This window comes from Arachis hypogaea, chromosome 20 (assembly GCF_003086295.3).
Source record: "Arachis hypogaea cultivar Tifrunner chromosome 20, arahy.Tifrunner.gnm2.J5K5, whole genome shotgun sequence".
Classification (NCBI taxonomy): Eukaryota; Viridiplantae; Streptophyta; class Magnoliopsida; order Fabales; family Fabaceae; genus Arachis; species Arachis hypogaea.
Window position 1 is genome coordinate 87,621,849 of NC_092055.1, and position 15,709 is coordinate 87,637,557.

The 15,709-nt window shown below is 39.3% G+C and overlaps 2 non-coding genes across 2 annotated transcripts; one reads left to right on the top strand and one right to left on the bottom strand.

Moving 5' to 3' along the window:
• Positions 1-4,319: 4,319 nt before the first annotated feature.
• Positions 4,320-4,427, bottom strand: LOC112788289 (small nucleolar RNA R71). Its single transcript, XR_003195658.1, has one exon. It is a non-coding gene; the product is annotated as a small nucleolar RNA R71 (small nucleolar RNA).
• An 8,293-nt stretch (positions 4,428-12,720) lies between these two features.
• Positions 12,721-12,827, top strand: LOC112787737 (small nucleolar RNA R71). Its single transcript, XR_003195132.1, has one exon. It is a non-coding gene; the product is annotated as a small nucleolar RNA R71 (small nucleolar RNA).
• Positions 12,828-15,709: the final 2,882 nt, after the last annotated feature.

Consider the following 15,709-nt stretch of genomic DNA (forward strand, 5'->3'; position numbering starts at 1 on the left):
ACCTTCTCTGTGATTTCGGGGTACTCCGTTTTTCTGACTTGGAAGCCTAGCTCGTATATGATCTCCTTATCAGCCATCCACCCAAATTGAAATACATGGTGAAAGGTTCTAAACTTCTTTTCATCAAAAGGGCGCTGCTCCATAGGCTCCTTCCCCTTTCTTCTTTTAGAGCTTGATGATTGATGAGCAGATAATTTATACGCTTTTTGACATTGTTTTTAGTATGTTTTTAGTAGGATCTAGTTACTTTTAGGGATGTTTTTAATAGATTTTGTGTTAAATTCACATTTCTGGACTTTACTATGAGTTTGTGTGTCTTTCTGTGATTTCAGGTATTTTCTGGCTGAAATTGAGGGACTTGAGCAGAAATCAGATTCAGAGGTTGAAAAAGGACTGCTGATGTTGTTGGATTCTGACCTCCATGCACTTAAAGTGGATTTTCTGGAGCTACAGAACTCGAAATGGCGCGCTTCCAATTGCGTTGGAAAGTAGACATCCAGGGCTTTCCAGCAATATATAATAGTCCATACTTTGGCCAAGAATTAACGACGTAAACTGGCATTCAATGCCAGCCTTCTGCCCAAATCTGGCGTCCAGCGCCAGAAAAGGATCCAAAACCAGAGTTGAACGCCCAAACTGGCACAGAAACTGGCGTTCAACTCCACAAATGGCCTCTGCATGTGCAACACTCAGGCTCAGCCCAAACACACACCAAGTGGGCCCCGGAAGTGGATTTATTCATCAATTACTTACTCATGTAAACCCTAGTGACTAGTTTATTATAAATAGGACCTCTTACTATTGTATTTGACATCTTTGGACGCCTGGTTCTTAGATCAGAGGGGCTGGCCTCTCGGCCATGCCTGGACCTTCACTTATGTATTTTCATACGGTAGAGTTTCTACACTCCATAGATTAAGGTGTGGAGCTCTGCTGTTCCTCAAAGATTAATGCAAAGTACTACTGTTTTCTATTCAATTCTTCTTATTTCGCTTCTAAGATATCCATTTGCACCCAAGAACGTGATGAAGGTGATGATTATGTGTGACGGTCATCATCCTTCTCCCTTATGAACGCGTGCCTGACAAACACTTCCGTTCTACATGAATTAAGCTAGAATGAGTATCTCTTAGATCTCCTAACCAGAATCTTCGTGGCGTAAGCTAGAATGATGGCGGCATTCAAGAGAATCCGGAAGGTCTAAACCTTGTTTGTGGTACTCCGAGTAGGATTCAATGATTGAATGACTGTGACGAGCTCCGAACTCGCGATTGCAGGGCGTTAGTGACAGACGCAAAAGGATAGTAAATCCTATTCCAGCATGATCGAGAACCGACAGATGAATAGCCGTGCCGTGACAGGGTGCGTGAGCAGATTATTCACTGAGAGGATAAGATGAAGCCATTGACAAAGGTGATGCCTCCAGACGATTAGCCGTGCCGTGACAGGGCATTGGATCATTTTCCCGAGAGATGACCGAAAGTAGCCATTGACAGTGGTGATGTATCACATAAAGCCAGCCATGGAACGGAGTAAGACTGATTGGATGAAGATAGCAGGAAAGCAGAGGTTCAGAGGAACGAAAAGCATCTCCATTCGCTTATCTGAAATTCCTGCCAATGAATCTACATAAGTATTTCTATCCCCACTCTATGTTTTATTTACATAATATATTGTAACCCATATGAGTCAACTTAACTGAGATTTACAAGGTGACCATAGCTTGCTTCAAGCCAACAATCTCTGTGGGATCGACCCTTACTCACGTAAGGTTTATTACTTGGACGACCCAGTACACTTGCTGGTCAGTTGAACGGAGTTGTGTCCACACATAGAGCCACAATGAGGATTCAATACAATTATATATTGTTAATCACACACAAGTACAAAGAACGTGGAACACAATTTCGTGCACCAAGTTCTTGGCGCCATTGCCGGGGATTGTTCGAGTTTGGACAACTGACGGTTCATCTTGTTGCTCAGATTAGGTAATTTTCTTTTTATTTTCTTTTCAAAAATTTTTCAAAAATATTTTCAAAAATCTCTCATATGTTTTCGAAAAAAAAAAATATTAATAAAAATATTTTCAAAAATAAATTATTCTATGGCTTCAAAATTTTTAAGAATGAATTCTAGTGTTTCATGAAATATGTTGAATCATATCTGGCTGTAAAGCCATACCCAAACTACTTTGGGATTGGTATTCAACTAATCACTCCAGCCCATGTAATTATATGTTGCAGCCTGGCTGGCTAGTGAGCCATGTCTAATTCCTGGACTGAAGCTTTAGACTAACATGGCAAGATTCCTGGAATTCATATTAAAAATTTTGGAATCCTTATTTTTCCTTTTAATTTTCGAAAAATATAAAATAAAAATCCAAAAAAATTAGAAAATCATAAAAATCAAAAATATTTTCTGTTTCTTGTTTGAGTCTTGAGTCACACTATAAGTTTGGTGTCAATTGCATGTGCATCTTGTAATTTTCGAAAATATCATGCATTCATAGTGTTCTTCATGATCTTCAAGTTGTTCTTGGTAAGTCTTCTTGTTTGATCTTGATGATTTTTTGTTTTGTGTCTTTTCATGTTTTTCATATGCATTCTTGAATTCTTAGTGTCTAAGCATTAAAGAATTCTAAGTTTGGTGTCTTGCATGTTTTCTTTGCATTAAAAATTTTTTCAAAAATATGTTCTTGATGTTCATCATGACATTCAAAGTGTTCTTGGTGTTCAGCTTGACATTCATAGCATTCGTGCATGCATCACATGTTTTGATTTAAAAATTTCATGCATTGCATCTTTTTAGTGTTTTTCTCTTGCATCATAAAAATTTCAAAAATCAAAAAAATATCTTTCCCTTTTTCTCTCATCAAATTCGAAAATTTGGATTGACTTTTTCAAAAATTTTTAAAAATCAAAGTTGTTGCCAATGAGTCAAATCAAATTTTCAATTTGAAAATCTTATCTTTTTCAAAATCTTTTTCAAAAATCAAATCTTTTTCAAAATTATTAGCTATTTTCGAAAATTTCAAAAATATTTTTCAAAAATCTTTTTCTTATTTTTATATAAAATTTTCGAAAATAACTAATCAATTAATGTTTTGATTCAAAAATTTGAAGTTTGTTACTTGCTTGTTAAGAAAGATTCAAACTTTAAGTTCTAGAATCATATCTTGTGATTTCTTATGAATCAAGTCATTAATTGTGATTTTAAAAATCAAATCTTTTTCAAAAACTAATCTCTATCATATCTTTTCAAAAATATCTTCTTATCTTATCTTTTTCAAAAATATCTTTTCAAAATATCTTTCCTAACTTCCTAACTTCCTATCTTTTCAAAATTTGTTTCAACCAACTAACTAACTTTTTGTTTGTTTCTTAACTTTTTCAAAACCACCTAACTAACTCTCTCTCTCTCTAATTTTCGAAAATACCTCTCCTCTTTTTCAAATTTTCTTTTTAATTAACTAATTATTTTTATTTTTTATTTTTTTATTTCAAAAATTTTCGAAAATTACTAAATATTTTTCAAAAACCAATTTTCAAAAATCACTAACTCTTTTTCAAAATAATTTTCGAAAATTATTCCTCCCCCATCTCATTCTATTTATTCATTCATGTCCTAACATCTCATCTCACATTCCAATCCTCACAGTTGTGTTTCTTCCTTTACATCACATCCTTTATCTCCCCCTCTTCTTCTACTTACAAAGGGATCCCTATACTGTGGTATAAAGGATCTCTATTATTATTATCATTTTTCTGGCCATTCTTCCTTGTCATATGAGCAGGAGCAAGGATAAGAACATTCTTGTGGAAGCAGATCCAGAACCTGAAAGAACTCTGAAGAGAAAATTAAGAGAAGCTAAATTACAACAATCCAGAGAAAACTTTTCAGAAATTTTCGAACAAGCAGAGGAGATGGCAGCCGAAAATAATAATAATGTAAGGAAGATGCTTGGTGACTTTACTGCACCTAATTCCAATTTACATGGAAGAAGCATCTCCATTCCTGCCATTGGAGCAAACAACTTTGAGCTGAAACCTCAATTAGTTTCTCTGATGCAGCAGAACTGCAAGTTTCATGGACTTCCATCTGAAGATCCTTTTCAGTTCTTGACTGAATTCTTGCAGATATGTGATACTGTTAAGTCTAATGGAATAGATCCTGAAGTCTACAGGCTCATGCTTTTCCCTTTTGCTGTAAGAGAAAGAGCTAGATTATGGTTGGATTCTCAACCTAAAGACAGCCTGAACTCTTGGGATAAGCTGGTCACGGCTTTCTTAGCCAAGTACTTTCCTCCTCAAAAGCTGAGCAAGCTTAGAGCGGACGTTCAAACCTTCAGACAGAAAGAAGGTGAATCCCTCTATGAAGCTTGGGAAAGATACAAACAGTTGACCAAAAAGTGTCCTTCTGACATGCTTTCAGAATGGACCATCCTGGATATATTCTATGATGGTTTATCTGAGCTATCAAAGATGTCACTGGACACTTCTGCAGGTGGATCCATTCACCTAAAGAAAATGCCTGCAGAAGCTCAAGAACTCATTGACATGGTTGCTAATAACCAGTTCATGTACACTTCTGAAAGGAATCCTGTAATCAATGGGACGCCAATGAAGAAGGGAGTTCTTGAGGTTGATACTCTGAACACCATACTGGCTCAGAACAAAATATTGACTCAGCAAGTCAATATGATTTCTCAGAGTCTGCATGGAATGCAAGCTGCATCCAACAGTACTCAAGAGGCATCTTCTGAAGAAGAAGCCTATGATCCTGAGAACCCTGCAATAGCAGAGGTAAATTATTTAGGTGAACCTTATGGAAACACCTATAACTCAACATGGAGAAATCATCCAAATTTCTCATGGAAGGATCAAAAGCCTCAACAAGGCCTTAATAATGGTGGAAGAAACAGGTTTAGCAATAGCAAACCTTTTCCATTATCAACTCAGCAACAGATAGAGAACTCTGAACAAAATGCTTCTAATTTAGCAAATCTAGTCTCTGATCTATCTAAGGCCACTGTAAGTTTCATGAATGAAACAAGGTCTTCCATTAGAAATCTGGAAGCACAAGTGGGCCAGCTGAGTAAAAGGATCACTGAAATCCCTCCTAGTACTCTCCCAAGCAATACAGAAGAGAATCCAAAAGGAGAGTGCAAGGCCATTGACATAAGCGCCATGGCCGAACCTATGAGGAGAGGAGAGGACATGAATCCCAAGGAGGAAGACCTCCTGGGACGTCCAGTGATCAATAAGGAGCTTCCCTCTGGGGAACCAAGGGACTCTGAGGCTCATCTAGAGACCATAGAGCTTCCATTGAACCTCCTTATGCCCTTTATGAGCTCTGATGAGTATTCCTCTTCTGAAGAGAATGAGGATGTCACTGGAGAGCAAACTGCCAAGTTTCTTGGTGCAATCATGAAGCTAAATGCCAAATTATTTGGCATTGATACTTGGGAAGTTGAACCTCCCTTGTTCATCAATGAACTAAGTGATCTGGATCAACTGACATTGCCTCAGAAGAGACAGGATCCTGGAAAGTTCATATTACCTTGTACCATAGGCACCATGATCTTTAAAGCTCTGTGTGACCTTGGTTCAGGTATAAACCTCATGCCCCTCTCTGTAATAGAGAAACTGGGAATCTATGGGGTGCAAGCTGCTAAAATCTCACTAGAGATGGTAGACAGCTCAAGAAGACAGGCTTATGGACACGTAGAAGATGTATTGGTAAAAGTTGAGGGCCTTTACATCCCTGCTGATTTCATAGTCCTGGATACTGGAAAGAAAGAGGATGAATCCATCATCCTAGGAAGACCTTTCCTGGCCACAGCAAGAGCTGTGATTGATGTTGACAGAGGTGAAATAGTCCTTCAATGGAATGAGGACTCCCTTGTGTTTAAAACTCAAGGATCTCCCTCTGCAACCATGGAGAGGAAGCAGAAAAAGCTTCTCTCCAAGTAGAGTCAACCAGAGCCCCCACAGTCAAACTCTAAGTTTGGTGTTGGGAGGCCACAACCAAACTCTAAGTTTGGTGTTGAACTCCCATATCCAAACTCTAAGTTTGGTGTTGGAAAGTCTCAACAAAGCTCTGCACATCTGTGAGGCTCCATGAGAGCTCACTGTCAAGCTATTGACATTAAAGAAGCGCTTGTTGGGAGGCAACCCAATGTTTATCTAATTCTTATTCTTATTGTTTTTCATGTTTTCTTAGGTTCATGATCATGTGGAGTCACAAAATAAACAAAAAAAAAATTCAAAAACGGAATCAAAAACAGCAGAAGAAAAATCACACCCTGGAGGAGCATCTGTCTGGCGTTCAAACGCCAGAACAGAGCATAGTTCTGGCGCTGAACGCCCAGAATGGGAGCATCCTGGCGCTGAACGCCCAGAACAAGCATGGTTCTGGCATTCAACGCCAGAAATGGCAGCAAAGGGGCGTTGAACGCCCAAAATGGGCACCAACCTGGCGCTGAACGCCCAGAGTTGTGTGCAAGGGCGTTTTGCATGCCTAAATTGGTGCAGGGATGTAAATGCCTTGACACCTCAGGATCTGTGGACACCACAGGATCATCTCAGGATCTGTGGACCCCACAGGATCCCCACTCTACCTCCTCATAATCCTAGTTTTTATTTCCACATCTTCTTCTTCATCTATTCCTTCTTCTTTTGCTCGAGGGCGAGCAACATTCTAAGTTTGGTGTGGTAAAACAATTATGTAAAGGATCTATAGCTCAGTGGTAGAACATTTGACTGCAAATCAAGAGATCCCTGAGATACCTCAGGGGATTCATTTTCTCCCACACAATTATTGGAAGCAACTAAGGGTGGAACATCAGGAGCACTCCATCATCCTTCATGAAATCAGAGAAGATCTAAAAGCAATGAAGGAGGAGCAGCCAAGGCAAGGAAGAGACATAGAAGAGCTCAAGGACATCACTAAGGTGGACTCATTCCTTGTTCTTACTTTCTCTGTTTTTCATGTTATGTGCTTATCTATGTTTGTGCCTTCATTACATGATCATTAGTAGTTAGTAACTTTGTCTTAAAGATATGAATGTCCTATGAATCCATCACCTCTCTTAAATGAAAAATGTTTTAATTCAAAAGAACAAGAAGTACATGAGTTTCGAATTTATCCTTGAACTTAGTTTAATTATATTGATGTGGTGACAATGCTTCTTGTTTTCTGAATGTATGCTTGAACAGTGCATATGTCTTTTGAAGTTGTTGTTTAAGAAGGTTAAAAATGTTGGCTCTTGAAAGAATGATGACTAGGAGACATGTTATTTGATAATTTGAAAAATCATAAAAATGATTCTTGAAGCAAGAAAAAGCAGCAAAGAACAAAGCTTGCAGAAAAAAAAAAATAAGAGAAAAAAAAATAGAAAGAAAAAGAAAAAGCAAGCAGAAAAAGCCAATAACCCTTAAAACCAAAAGGCAAGGGCAAATAAAAAGGATCCCAAGGCTTTGAGCATCAGTGGATAGGAGGGCCTAAAGGAATAAAATCCTGGTCTAAGCGGCTAAACCAAGCTGTCTCTATCCATGTGCTTGTGGCGTGTAGGTGTCAAGTGAAAACTTGAGACTGAGCGGTTAAAGTCAAGGTCCAAAGCAAAAGAAGAGTGTGCTTAAGAACCCTGGACACCTCTAATTGGGGACTTTAGCAAAGCTGAGTCACAATCTGAAAAGGTTCACCCAATTATGTGTCTGTGGCATTTATGTATCCGGTGGTAATACTGGAAAACAAAGTGCTTAGGGCCACGGCCAAGACTCATAAAATAGCTGTGTTCAAGAATCATCATACTGAACTAGGAGAATCAATAACACTATCTGAACTCTGAGTTCCTATAGATGCCAATCATTCTGAGCCTCAATGGATAAAGTGAGATGCCAAAACTATTCAAGAGGCAAAAAGCTATAAGTCCCGCTCATATGATTGAAGCTCTATTTCATTGATAGTTTGGAATTTATAGTATATTCTATTCTTTGTATCCTATTTTGATTTTCAGTTGCTTGGGGACAAGCAACAATTTAAGTTTGGTGTTGTGATGAGCAGATAATTTATACGCTTTTTGACATTGTTTTTAGTATGTTTTTAGTAGGATCTAGTTACTTTTAGGGATGTTTTTAATAGATTTTGTGTTAAATTCACATTTCTGGACTTTACTATGAGTTTGTGTGTCTTTCTGTGATTTCAGGTATTTTCTGGCTGAAATTGAGGGACTTGAGCAGAAATCAGATTCAGAGGTTGAAAAAGGACTGCTGATGCTGTTGGATTCTGACCTCCATGCACGCAAAGTGGATTTTCTGGAGCTACAGAACTCGAAATGGCGCGCTTCCAATTGCGTTGGAAAGTAGACATCCAGGGCTTTCCAGCAATATATAATAGTCCATACTTTGGCCAAGAATTGACGACGTAAACTGGCGTTCAACGCCAGCCTTCTGCCCAAATCTGGCGTCCAGCGCCAGAAAAGGATCCAAAACCAGAGTTGAACGCCCAAACTGGCACAGAAACTGGCGTTCAACTCCACAAATGGCCTCTGCACGTGCAACACTCAGGCTCAGCCCAAACACACACCAAGTGGGCCCCGGAAGTGGATTTATTCATCAATTACTTACTCATGTAAACCCTAGTGACTAGTTTATTATAAATAGGACCTCTTACTATTGTATTTGACATCTTTGGATGCCTGGTTCTTAGATCAGAGGGGCTGGCCTCTCGGCCATGCCTGGACCTTCACTTATGTATTTTCATACGGTAGAGTTTCTACACTCCATAGATTAAGGTGTGGAGCTCTGCTGTTCCTCAAAGATTAATGCAAAGTACTACTGTTTTCTATTCAATTCTTCTTATTTCGCTTCTAAGATATCCATTCGCACCCAAGAACGTGATGAAGGTGATGATTATGTGTGACGCTCATCATCCTTCTCCCTTATGAACGCGTGCCTGACAAACACTTCCGTTCTACATGAATTAAGCTAGAATGAGTATCTCTTAGATCTCCTAACCAGAATCTTCGTGGCGTAAGCTAGAATGATGGCGGCATTCAAGAGAATCCGGAAGGTCTAAACCTTGTCTGTGGTATTCCGAGTAGGATTCAATGATTGAATGACTGTGACGAGCTCCGAACTCGCGATTGCAGGGCGTTAGTGACAGACGCAAAAGGATAGTAAATCCTATTCCAGTATGATCGAGAACCGACAGATGAATAGCCGTGCCGTGACAGGGTGCGTGAGCAGATTATTCACTGAGAGGATAAGATGAAGCCATTGACAAAGGTGATGCCTCCAGACGATTAGCCGTGCCGTGACAGGGCATTGGATCATTTTCCCGAGAGATGACCGAAAGTAGCCATTGACAGTGGTGATGTATCACATAAAGCCAGCCATGGAATGGAGTAAGACTGATTGGATGAAGATAGCAGGAAAGCAGAGGTTCAGAGGAACGAAAAGCATCTCCATTCACTTATCTGAAATTCCTGCCAATGAATCTACATAAGTATTTCTATCCCCACTCTATGTTTTATTTACATAATATATTGTAACCCATATGAGTCAACTTAACTGAGATTTACAAGGTGACCATAGCTTGCTTCAAGCCAACAATCTCTGTGGGATCGACCCTTACTCACGTAAGGTTTATTACTTGGACGACCCAGTACACTTGCTGGTCAGTTGAACGGAGTTGTGTCCACACATAGAGCCACAATGAGGATTCAATACAATTATATATTGTTAATCACACACAAGTACAAAGAACGTGGAACACAATTTCGTGCACCAATGATGCCATAAGTGACTTTTGAGATGTGAAGGTGTTGAAGGGTTATTGGTTAATGATGGACTTTGGCCGGTTAAGATGGGGTATAGTAAAGGGAGTGAGTGAGAGTGTTTTTTTTTTTGGTGGGGTAAGAAGTGTTGGGTTCCGAAAGTAAGAAGTACAGAGAATGGGATTGGAATGTGAAGGGGGTACGGAATAAGAACCACTTATATAGGGAGATGGTGAGTAAATGAAAGGTGTGGATTGATGGAGTGGGTGTATGATGAACAGATGGGGTTTAGCATGGGATGAGCAAAAGGATCATCAACTTTATGATGGGGTTGGTTTGATTTCCAAGCGTGTCATTCTTTCAATGTTGCATGGCAACATTTCCCAATGCATTCCCCTTGAAGACACGTGTATAGTCCTCTTCTTTTGAAGTGGCCGAACCCTTCCTCCTTCAATTGTCCCATCAATTCTAACTAACTAAGTGCTATTCATGAATGCAAACCAACTGACTATTATTGTCCATGTATGCAACATTGGTGACACCAAACTTAGTTTGTGGCCATGTGGTGTACAAAGTTTTGTTCAAGGCTCAAAGAGTGACATGATATGAATTGCATTTATGCTCTCTTAGTATGCCTTGAACACCAAACTTGTTCTTCACTATATGCTGCATAAAAAGATTCATTCAAGTATATGTCAAAGTTGATTTGGAATTCATGAACCTTGCATTATTAACTACTTTGAAAGCATATAAAACATGGGTTGCTTCCCATGAAGCGCTTCTTTAGCGTCACTAGCTTGACGTTCTGACTTTGTCAGGGTGGTTGGTAATGCTTCAAATCTTCTCCCCATGTAGTAAATCTATCTCCATTTGCTTCATCAAGAATCTCCACATGTTCTAAGGAGAGAATTCTGTTGATGGTGAAAACTTTAGGTAGCTGAGATGGGATGGTGGGGAGATGAGGTGGGATAACTGGGAAATAAGCTGAGATTACTTTATCCCCTGGAGAGAAATCCTCTATAGGGATCTTCTTGTTCCTCCATCTCCTTGGTGCCTTCTTATTTGTTTCTTTTGATGTTGCCATGCTCTTTGTGGCCTCTTTTTCCAATGAAATTTTGTTGCTGGTCTCATATGACTTTGGCGGTTTAGGTTCCTCCTGGTTTTCTTTTAGCTGTGACAACTGCTGACTGTCTTGCTCATCATCCAAAGGGATTCCCAGGTGTACAGCTTGTGTTTCAATGCTTGTTTCTTCCACCAGTGCTTTGTCATGCTCTCCCCTTGGTTCCCTGTTTTCCTGATCTGCTTCTTGTGAGGGTTTGAAGACATTGAATGTGAGTTGTTCATCATGTATCCTCAGTATTAGCTCTCCTCGCTCCACATCTATGAGCGCTCTGGCTGTAGCTAGGAATGGTCTTCCCAATATGATTGGGTGAAGGTGACTCTCTTCAATTTCCAATATGACAAAGTCTGTGGGAAGGAAGTAATTCCCAACCTTCACCAACACTTTTTCAACCACTCCTACTACTTGTTTTTTAGTTTTGTCAGCCAGCCTGATGACTACATCTGTGGGGATTAGCTCAATGATCTGCAACTTCTTCATGAGAGATAGAAGCATTAAATTAATGCTTGCTCCTAGATCACAGAGTCCCTTATCAATCAGTGTGTCTCCTATGGCACAGGGGATGTGAAAACTCCCTGGATCCTTTATTTTTTTAGGCAACTCTGGTTGTATAAGAGCACTGCACTCCTTATTCATCACTATTGTTTGTCCTCCTTTGAGTGAGCTTTTCCTGGTCAGCAGCTCTTTCATACACTTAATGTATGAGGGCATTTGTTGGAGAGCCTTGATAAATGGTATGTTCACATGAAGGGATGCAAACATATCGAGGAACTTTGAGTATATTCTCTTTTCTACACCACCCTTGAGTCTTTGGGGAAAAGGTGCATAAAGGTTCAGAATCTCCTTCTGTGTAATCTTGGTTTCTTGGTGACACTCTTCCTGCTTCTCTGCTGAAGTATCTCCAGGTTGTTCTAATGGTTTGTTCAGCTCTTCCTCAGTCCCCTTATCACTTATAGTGATCATCTTGCAATCTTCCCATCTTACTTTCTTTGCTTCACCTCTCGGGTTTTTCTCTGTGTCACTTGGGAAGCTATTAGTAGGTTTGGGAATCTTCAGAGAGGTATCCCACTTGAAATTCTAGCCTCTTGATGGTTTCTCCCTGGTTCTTGATATTGGCTCGTACCTCCTCCTTGAACACCTTGTTCTCTTGGATTTCCTTGCATATGCCTTCAAGTAGAGTCTCAATCCTTGAGAGTCTATCTTCGGATGATGGTGAGTTGAGATTGGAGGGGTGAGAAGGGCCATTTTGGCTTTGGTATGGATGTTGAGATGTGTTGTTAGGTGGGTGCTGATATGATCTCTGTGTGGAATGTTGGTGAGCTGCATTGTTGTTGGGGTTGTGACATCTCTGATCTTAGCCTTGATCTTGTTGATTTCCCCACCCAAAGTTTGGGTGGTTCCTCCAACCAGGATTATAAGTTTTGGAGTATGGATCATGGTTTTGCCTAGGTGAGTTTCCAATGTAGTTGGCTTGTTCCTGATCACCCTCTGCTTCTTCATTCACTCCTTCTTGAGCTGCTGCTGAGGTGGTGGTTGCTGCTATTTGGTTCCTCTTTATCTTCTTGGTAAGGTCAGCCAACTACTTGGTGATCATATTGTTTTGAGCCAACAATGCATCCACATTGTTTAGCTCCATCACTCCTCTAGTGTTACCTCTTTTAGAGGCATAGAAGTAGTTATTCTCTACTACAGTCTCAATGACATCTATGGCTTCTTCAATGGTCTTCTTCTTGTTCAGAGATTCCCAGATGAGTGGTCTACTGCCTTCTTTGATTTGTAAGAAAGACCCTCATAGAAGATGTGTAACTGCACCCATTCATTGAACATATCTGGCGGGCACCTTCTTGTCAAGTCCTTAAACCTCTCCCATGCTTCATATAGAGTTTCACCATCTTGTTACCTGAAGGTTTGTACCTCAGCTCTCAACCTGTTGATTCTTTGAGGAGGATAGAATCTTGCCAAGAACTTGTTCACCACATCCTCCCAGGTTGTTAAGCTCTCCTTCGGAAAAGATTCCAGCCATTTAGATGCTTTGTCCTTGAGTGAAAAGGGAAACAAAAGCAGTCTATAGGTGTCAGGATGAACACCATTAGAATTCACAGTATCACATATCCTCAGGAATGTGGTGAGATGTTGATTGGGATCTTCTTGGATACATCCTCCGAATGAACAGTTGTTCTGAACAAGGGTGATGAGTTGTGGCTTTAGTTCAAAGTTATTGGCATGTATGGTTGGCTTTTGGATGCTACTTCCACAGCTTCCTGGGTTTGGATTTATGTAAGATCCCAGAACTCTTCTCTCTTGTCCAGCATGATGCACTGGACCTTCTCTACCATGGTTGTGAGCCTCTTCTTCATGATGGTTTTCCATATTCTCATCCATGTCTGGCTCAAAACACTCCTCTTCTTCCTCAGCACCAACGACTCTCTTTCCTCTTGCTTCCCTCCTTAATCTAAGGAAGGTCCTCTCAGGTTGAAAATCAAAAGAAGTTGAAGCCCCACTTCTTCTACCTGTCATACAACCAACAAGGCTAAAGCAAAAAGGAGATAGAGAGTATTCTTGTTAAAAATGCTGTTAGTGTGAGTGATGCAATATATCAAACAGTTAGTGGGTTAGTGAACTGAATTGTGACAATTAAGAGAATATCTCAAACGGGTAGGGGTAAAGGGAGAAAATAACTGAAACTAAAAGTAAATCAATCAAACAGAAATTAAATCAAATAAAAGAAAAATGCTCAATCTAGTTATCCACCAATTTAATCATTGTTGATATAAAATCAATCCCCGGCAACAGCGCTATAAATTTGATGCACGGAAACTTGTCTCTCAACAGATTTCGCTCGGCAAGTATACCAAATTGTCGTCAAGTAAAAACTCATAATAGAGTGAGGTCGAATCCCACAGGGATTGATTGGTCAAGCAACTTTAATTGGAGGAATGTTCTAGTTGAGTTAAGCAGAATTTGATTTGAGAGTTGCATGAAATTAAATGGCGGGAAAGTAAATGGCAGAAAATGTAAATGCTGGAATAAAGAACTGAATGTAAATGACGGAAAGTAAATTGTAGAATCTTAAATGGGGATTTGGGGAAATGAACATAAAAGTAAATGGCAGAAAGTAAAAAGAATGGGTAAGATCAGAAATGGGGAGTTCATTGGGCTTAGGAGATGTTGTATTCTCTGGATCAAGTTCATTTTCATCTCTTCCTCAATCAATGCATTCATTGATCTCCTTGGCAATCTTAAGTGACTGGATTCAAAATCCTTGGAAACCCAATCTCTTAAATCTTGATCAATAGCCAATTTCTTGGTCTAATTGCTCATGAGAAGAGATGAAGTATGGTCACTGATTATACCACATGTATTCCCAAATCAAGGTATTGGTAGGATTATATGTCACCATATCCATCCAAACCCCAATTTGGTCCAACATGAGAAAGCATTCCTAGCATGATCTCTTCATTCCTCTTCCAAGGTCTGAAGATATCCAAGTATGAATAGCTTCTTTTCCAAGACAACTACCCAATTGGATGAAGATTGAAAGCTTTCTAGTAAAATCAAGAGAAAAGAAAGAAGAAGAATAATGAAAACTATTATTGATCCATCAAATTACAACAGAGCTCCCTAACCCAATAAAAGGGGTTTAGTTGTTAATAGCTCTGGGAATGGAAAGCAAAGATGGAAAATAAATTCTAAAAGTAAAACTAGAAGTTGCAGAGAAAGTAAAATTATACAGAGAGTAGTTCTCCCAATGCCAAAAGCTCCCTTTCTAGTTCAAAACTACTCCTATATATACTACTCTTCTGATCTTCTAGTTGGCTCTTTGATAAACCACTATTTTATGATTTATCTTGTGCTCAATTGAGTGGTTTTTATCAACTCTTTACCCACTTATTCATACTATTTGCATAGTTTTACATTTGCCTTCCTAATTATGTGCTTTGATTGAAAACATGCTTCTTTGGCCTTAAGTTCCCTATGTTTAAATCCTCTCTTATTACCATTAGATGCCTTGATATGTGTGTTAAGTGATTTCAGAGATTACAGGGCAAGAATGGCTCAGAGGATGGAAAGGAAGCATGCAAAAGTGGAAGGAATACAAGAAGTTGGAGAAATTGCTAAGTTGTCGAGTCTGACCTCTTTGCACTCAAACGACTATAACGTTAGCTATGGATGTCCAAACGACGTGGTTCCAGATGCGTTGGAAAGCTAACATCTGAGGCTTCGATTTGATATATAATATGCCATAGTTGCCCTGACGATAGGTGACGTGAACGTGTGCTCCACGTGGACGCATCGCAGTTCCGAAAATCAGCGTGGCAGTTTTCTTCTTCAGCGATTTTTGGGCAGTTTTCGACCCAGTTTTCGGCCCAGAAAACACAAATTAGAGACTATAAAGTGGGGGAATCCATTCATTCATAATAATCAGCTCATAATTCATAATTTTAGTTTTAGATGTAGTTTTTAGAGAGAGAGGCTCTCTCCTCTCTCTTAGGATTTAGTTTTAGGATTTAGGATTATTTCTTCTTCATCACAGGTTTAATGTTCCTCTTATTTATTTTCTACATTCATGTTATGACTTTCTTAATTAATATTATTTGAGGTATTTCAGATTTAAGATTGCTTTGCTTTATTTATATTGATGCTTTTAATTTAATTTAGATATTTTCTCCCATTTGGCTTGGGTTAAGTAATTGGTAAGACTTGAGCTGTCAAATAAAGTAGTGGTTGAAATTGGGAGTTGCTCCAATAACTCTAGTCTTTCCATAGGAATTGACTAGGACCTGAGGATTAAGCTAATTAATCCACTTGAT